This window comes from Petaurus breviceps, unplaced genomic scaffold, assembly GCF_028583685.1.
Source record: "Petaurus breviceps papuanus isolate PSGF00001 unplaced genomic scaffold, PetGlider_PUasm1.0 90881, whole genome shotgun sequence".
Lineage (NCBI taxonomy): Eukaryota > Metazoa > Chordata > Mammalia > Diprotodontia > Petauridae > Petaurus > Petaurus breviceps.
This window is the reverse complement of record NW_027187369.1, coordinates 10,352,744-10,360,589: the sequence shown is the minus strand read 5'-3', so window position 1 is coordinate 10,360,589 and position 7,846 is coordinate 10,352,744.

Below are 7,846 nucleotides of genomic sequence, written 5' to 3'. Positions count from 1 at the left end.
GATGAAGGTGCGTGCCCTACCCCTGAAGAGGGACTGAGGATGGAGCCTTTCTTACCTCAGAACCTACTGTCTCACATGAGTTTATTTACACACTTGCCTCAGTTAACATACATGTGAAAAGGTCTGAGATTACCATGAGCGCACAAGTCCAGAGAATTGCCATTGCTGCACTGGAGGAAGACCCCTAGCAAAGTTGGTGTTTGTTGAATTGAACTGGGTGCATCTCCTATGGAAGATTTAGAGGAGGACCCAGGTGGGAATCACACAAGATGAAAAATCACAGATGGACTGCATTTTGTCCCATTGGAGCCAACCTAGGTTGATGAGATTGTGTACCCATTGAAGTGTAAGGATTCAGGCAGGTCCTGGACTAGATAGATTGGCCTGGTGGAGAAGCAGAGTGGTTGGAAATGATGGGAAAATGCAATAGGCTTGAAGGGGGAAGGAAGAGCTGAGCCAAATTATCTTCTGCTCCAGAGATACCTTTTGGTTGAATTATTTTATTTGTAGCTGGTTCATTTACAAAATATATGGTCCTTCAGATGTTCTCTTAGACTGCTGCTTGGTTGGGAGAGGAGTCACATTGTTTCACTTAGTTTTTGAATAGACAAAATTGAAGATAATCTCTCATCTGCTATTGGTAGTGGGATGTAGTAGAAAGAACACTGATAGGACCATCAGGATTAGAATCCCGGTTGATGTGACCTTGGCAATGTCAGTTTACTCACTCGGGGCATCAGTTTCTTCATCTGTAAAAATGTGGGGATCAGTCCTTTCTCTAACGTTTTTTGTTCAGTGACTATTTGTCTGACTTAAACTAAATGTGGAAGGACTAATGAATGTTCAAGGATAATATGTAATTATGGCAACTAGGTGGCGCCACAGTGCACAGGACAGTCCTGGAGTTCAAATTCAGCCGCAGTTACTTCCTAGCTATGTGATCCTGGGCAAGGTACTTTACTCCTGTTTGCCTCAGTGTCCTTAAATATAAAATGGGGCTAATGGCACCTAGTTCACCCTTCTAGGGTTTTTGTGAGGATCAAATGAGATATTTGTAAAAGCACTTTGCACAGTGCCTGGCACATAGTAAGTGCTATGTAAATGTTAAGTTGGCATTATTATTTATTAATTGTCAAAGTGCATATTAGAGGAGAGCAGTCACTTGCTTTCTTTTTCCTCTACTTATACTTTATACTGAATGCTCATTTGGGGGACACTGAAAGGCGCAAAGAAGTTGCTGGCTTCCAACCATCACTCTGAGGATATTCTGTGCCCCAAATCCCTAATCTCTTCCTCAACAGGGCTTTGGACCTTGATCATTGGAACGCTGTTGTTGCAGTTCAGTTGTGTTCCACTCTCCATGATCCCATCTGGGGTTTTCTTGGCAAAGATACTAGAGTGCTTTGCCTTTATCCTTCTGGTCCAACTCATTTTACAGATGAGGAAACCAAGGCAAACAAGGTGAAGTAACTTGCCCAGAGTCACACAGCAGCAAGTGTCTGAGGCTGGATTTGAATTGATGGTCCTCTGACTCCAGTCCTGGGGCTCTATCCCTGATCATCAGAATAATTTCCCCCATTTGCCGCTCCAGTTTGCCCATCTGAGTGATATAATATTACTCTTTGATATTTCTCTCTGCAGTGTATCAAGATGGAGCATGTTTTACTTGGTCTGCAGTCATGATATCTTTTTATTTTTTTTTGCTTTTTGGAGGGGGAAGGTAGGGCAATTAGGGTTAAGTGACTTGCCCAAGGTCACATGGCTAGTTTTGTGTTAAGGGTCTGAGGCTGGATTTGAACTCAGGTCCTCCTGACTCCAGGGCTGGTGCTGTGATATCTTTTTAAATTAATGACTAGCCAAATTGGGCTGTGTAAGCAGCAAATATTTATTTTCTTGTTTCTGGACTGTTGCCCAATAGAAGCTCCTAGATCTTCATCTGGAAGGGATGTTAGAGACCAAAAACAGCAACAATCCATTCTCATTATTTTACACATGAGGAAACTGAGATCCTGCAAGATTTAGTTACTTGCCCAAAGTGGCGGTAAACATCAAGGAGTCACTAGAACCTAGGTCCACACCCACGTTAGACTGCTGGAGGTTGCAATAGAAGGAGCTTTTCAGCTTTGGTATTTCAGTTTTCAAGAAGCCTTTTGCCCTTATAAATTGAACTTAGGGTGCTTGGCTACAGTCGCTGCAGTATTCTTTTCCTAATAGTGTTTTGTTAACGATTGGTGCAGTAAAATAAAGTTGTTTATTTTCATTGTTTGCCTCATTTACTTCGATGTGCTCTGTAATATAGGGGCAGCCCAATGCTTCTCTTTCTGCTTAATTAATTCTTCTTGGGAAAACTTATATGAAAGTAGAAGGAATTCCTTTCCTTTTTCCTTTCTTCTCTGCTCTCCAATTTTATTCCTTCTTTCCCCTCCTAAAGCCTGTGATGATTCTTTAACTTATAAAAGAAACCATTTTCCTATTTGCTTGAAGGTAAGCCAGTCTTTTCTCCATTCCCTTCTGAGAAGTCAAGGTTCTTATGAATAGTTGCCATATCATGACTTCCAAGACACTATGATGCTTAGGCCCTAGCTTGGCCTCTGCCTGCTTCTGGGGCTTGGCAGCCATAGATGCTTTCATTTCATGTTTTGATTAAATGCATCCTGGCAATGTTTGTTCTGTTTGATTGACTGCCCTCCATTCTGTGTGACTGCCTAGGGTCATCCTTTCTCTTTAGGTCATTTGGCTCAGGGCAGTTGACCTTGGATGAGATGGGTTCTTATGACTGTGGAATAAGTTTTAACCTTTGTTATTCGAAACTTGTGTCACTGGTGTAATTTGCCCTGAAACAGATTGCCATCCAGAATAGGACCTTAGAGTTGAGTTTCTTTAGGCTGACATTTGATCTGAGGCTTGAGGTCTCATCGAGACCAGAGTCTCTTTTCAAGGCTACTGTGGGATGTGAGTTTCCTAGTTGCCAGAGTCCCTGTTGTTGAGCTCTGTTTCTTGTTAAAGTAGAGGGGAGCACCTCAATAAGAATTCCTAGTGACCCAGTTCACTAGAGCCTGGGGATAATCTTAGAATTGCTGGCTGTTTCTTGAGCTCTGGTTCTCCAGCTCATGACCTTTCTGCCTCAGGCCAGACAAGGAGAGTGGATTTTCCCAGAGCCCCATTTTCCAAGGGGTCACATGAGCACACACTAGAAGTCCTGGAGGTCTAGCCTTACTGGAACTTTGCCACTAAAGATAGTACCAGAAGTCATATTGAGGATATGGGGCCTGGGAACCCCACTTCCCTTTGAGCTGGATCCCATTGCTAAGGCCCGGTCTGAGATTTCACTCTAGTAATGCTGCATTGTGCTGCACCTCAATGATCTCTTGGTAGACCCCAGTGGCTGGTAATTGATCGCTGGTAATAACCAAGGAAGGGTTCGTGCTTGTAAGGAATAGCAACTTCCGCTACATCATTTTGTGCAGGTGCTGCAGCATGGGATATGTGTCTCCTTCAGATGCCTGTGACTTTCCATATTGATAGTTTTCTCTTCTACAGTTGCAGTTACTTCTCTGTGTGCTTGAAATATTTCTTGGCATGGGATAGTGTAATGAGTACTGAGTACGGGACTTGCTGGCAGAGCACCTGGACTTAGGGCGACCTACGGGACCTAGCTAGACCTACTAGCTGTGGAGTCTGGGGGGTTTGACTTCTGTTCTGAGTTTCAGCTTTTCTTGGGTAAAATGGGGATACCTGCCCTGCCTCTCTCCCTGTTGTGACGGCTGAATAAAATGGAGGAGTGAAGACATGGTGTCAAGTGATTTACAAACTGGCCTCTAAGTCTTCCTTGGGTGTAATTGTGTGTCCCCTGAGGAAAGCTGGACAAGGGTAGGTAGGCATTATGTTCTACATCCTTTTGCTTGAATTCAAAGAGCTGCCCTGGGAAGACAATTCAATTCAACAAACATTAAGTGCTTACTGCTTGCTCGACAATGAGCTACACAGTGGGGGAGGTACAAGAAGAAGACATTTTCAGTGGTGTGTGTGTGTGTGTGTGTGTGTGTGTGTGTGTGTATGTATGTGTGTGTGGTGAGTTACAACACATTCCCAAATGACTATACCATGAAACAGAACACGGTAAGTATGTAGGAGAATACAATTGACACGCCATACAAGGTATGAGAGAAAAAATTATTTCTGGCTTAGGAGGGTGAGAAGCAGTTTTTTGGAGGAATTTAAGCTGTGTCTTTGAAATCCTATCCATCTTAAAGTAGAGAGATGGGGGAAGGGCAATTCCAGGCCTAGGGAGTGATGGTAGCTACTGTTCAGAAGCAGAACAGAGTGGGGGAAGGGGTTTCGTGGCAACTGACAGGAGTTTAGTTTGGTTAGAGCATAGAGTATGGAGAAGGGAGTGTTGTTATTCAGTCATGTCTGGTTCTTTGTGGACCCTACGGTCCACAGAGTTTTCTTGGCAGAGATACTGGAGTGGTTTGCTATTTCCTTCTCCAGTTACAAACAGAGGTTAAGTGATTTGCCCAGAGTCACACAGCTAGTACACATCTGAGGCCAGATATGAAGTCAGGTCTTCCTGACTCCAGGCCCAGCACTCTATTCTCTGAGCCCCCTAGCTGCCTTCTAAATTTTACATGCTTCCTTGGAGCCAGAAATGAGCCAACTATGGAGAAAGGAGTAGTAGGATGAGAAAAACTAGGTTGGCATCCGACTGTTGAGGTCAGTGCATGTCAGGATGAGGAGTTTATACCTCACTTGGTAGGTAGCATGGGCATGCATAGAGAATGTTAATCTGGGGAGGGGAGTGGTGAGATTCAATATGAGCCTATTGTGAGGGACCAGGTAATGAGGTCTTGTATACGAGTGGGAGTAGAAGTGAGCGGATATTTCTGAGAGTTCACAGAGGCAGAAATAGACAGGATTGCCTTTTCCCTCTTCTTCGCCTCTCACATCCACAGATGACTGCAGTTTTCCCAGTCTGACTTAGAGAAATAGGGAACTAAAGAAGTTATAGTGTACTTGAAGTCTGAGTAGGGCCATCAAGATACTGATAAGAAATACAAGCCTGGAGGTCAGGAATCCCCAGATTATGTTGGGGTTTCATCTGCATAGAGCTAATATTGAAAGGTATGAGTTGACAAGGACAAAAATATACAGAGAAAGAGTTTCCAGGAGTCCTCGAAGAAAGAAATCAGGACTAAAAGGATAATAGGTTCAGAGATTTAGGGTCCAGCTCTCGGGTTCTCTGAATTCTTTCTACCATACAATGGAAGGGACTGATTAGGAGAGGCAGGTAAAATACCAGGAGAGTATAGAGCCTCTGGAACGGAAGGGAGAGAGAGAGAGTATCAAAGGAGGAGGAGGTCGGAAGTGATGAATTCTCTGAATAAGTTGAGTAAGGTCTAAAGACTGAGGAAAAATTTAACAATAAGAATGATTGGTGACCCTTGGAGAGCACTTTCAGTAGCATTATAGCTACAAAAGTCAGATCATAAGGGACTGAGTAGGTGGAAAGGAAGTAGAAGCATCAGATACAGATCTGCTACCTACAAAGGGGGAGGGGGAGGGAGCAGGAGTTTGGTGTGTATCAAGGTAGATAAAAAATCAGGGAGGAAAAATGGAAGATGCTCCAGAGAGAAGTTATTGTAGAAAGAGGGAGATAGATTTAAGGGAATCCTTAGGCTTGGTAAAAAGTAGGGATATTTTCCTCACAGATAAAGGAGGAAAGAGAAAATCTATGAAGCCCCTGAAGTTTTGAGGTGTAGAAGATGAAAATCAAGGGAGCTCCCCTGGCTGGCCTTAATATCAGTTAAAACCAAGGCAAGGTCATCTTCTATGATTGTGGGTAATTAGATAGGGGATCAATAGGTGTTAAATACGATTGCCTCAGGGCCCAGCTGATAGTTTTATAGTTTAAACATATAATGGATTAAATCGGTGACTTTCCCTAGCTATGCCCAGGAGCAGGAGTGAATAGCAGAGGTTTCCTGAAGTTGAGGATTAGTAGATCAGGTACAGGAGAAAGTTGGGGATTTGGGGTGATAACAAATCGTGCTGTGACGACTGCTGGATAAAGGCTGGGTGGACAGAGAAATTGAAGCCTGAGCACAAGAGATGGGCTGGAAGGATAGGGAGAGGTTGAGGAGTCAGAGGTAACGATGAGAACAAAATGTAGGTTTAATTATAGAATCAATAGAGTGTTAGATTTGGAGATTATCTAATCTAGCCCTCTCATGTGACAGAAGAGGAAACTGGGTCCCAGAGTAGAGAAGAGACTTGTCCTAGGCAATATAGGAAATAGTAGAATCAGAATTTGAACTCAGGCCTTCTGTCTGCATATCTAGTGCTATTTTTATACAAAGGACTTTTGGAAGTAGAATGGAAGAACACATGATTGGAGAGAATTTCCAGGCCTATTGTCTTAGAGGAAAGGCAAGGTGGTTTGATGGAAAGAGGTTTGAATCTAGATTCCATTCCTAGACTCTGTTTCTTACTACCTGGGTGATCTTGAAAAAGTCACTTCTCTCTAGGTCTTCATTTCCTCATCTGTGAAATGGGGATGGTTTGGACTAATATGATCTCTGAGTTCGTTTTTAGCTCTCAGTCTAATCTTTGATATAATATGGTACCCATTGCAGAGCGTTCCAGAATTTGTAATGTTCTTTAAAGGAGAATAGGGTTTCGGTTAAAAATTGAGAGTGTAAAAGGAGTGCTCTAGAGAGCTTAAGGGGGTTTGTTTAGAGTGTGAGGGGGTTGGGAATGCAGAACTAGACTGGGCTAGAGGGGGAATAGAGCTTATCTGGATAGAGAGAAGAGAACCCAAGGATAATGGTAGATCCAGCACAAAACTGGATATTGGAGATTGATGAATGAGTGGATTGGGAGGCAGCCAGGTATGGCATGGTGACAGAGGGCAAGGGGTGTTGCAAAGTCATTGGTATTCAGTTAATAGAAGAATTTGGGAGTAGTTATTTTTTTTTAATTCCAATTTAAATGTTTGTGTGAGTGGATATTACTTTAGCAGAATGTGCCCAGTCAACAAAGGAGCCGGAAAGAAGTAACCAGTCTCAAAAGTTCTAACTGGAATATTTGTATGACTTCAGGTTGCCGTGGTAGAGTGTGCCCTCAGCTGATCAACTTTCCATTGTCTGCGTGATAGAACTAAGGTCTCCAGCAGGGGAGGTGACGAAAGAACAGAAATATTATCCTCGTCCATCACACTTCACAGGTGATATGAGGCACTCGAAGAGGGGACATGTAGAGCCTCTAGGAAGAAGAGGGGAAAGAGGAGCTGGACATGCCGTCTATCCTAGGATGCCTCAGCTCCAACCTGATGCTGTCTATTTGGGCAGCGGAAGGAACAGGGATGGTAGAGCGATATCTTATCCAATGAATTTTGTTAGGATGCCTCGGCCTTTCCCAAATGTCCCTCATTTCTCTGGAGCTCTTGTAAGGGAAGATGGGGCCACAGCCATGCCAATGGCCTATCCTTGGCAGCCTCATATCTTCCCTGAAGGTTTCTATGAATCTGCAGTTGGGGCAGGAGATGGAAGGGCTGTAATAGCTGCCCAACAAAACAGGCCTCAGACCTTTCCTGTTGTTCCTGATGGAGCTATGGTTGGGGCAGGAGATGGAAGGGCTGTAATAGCTGCCCAACAAAACAGGCCTCAGACCTTTCCTGTTGTTCCTTATGGAGCTATGGTTAGGGCAGGAGATGGAAAGGCTGTAATAGCTGCCCAACAAAACAGGCCTCAGACCTTTCCTGTTGTTCCTGATGGAGCTATGGTTGGGGCAGGAGATGGAAGGGCTGTAATAGCTGCCCAACAAAACAGGCCTCAGACCTTTCCTGTTG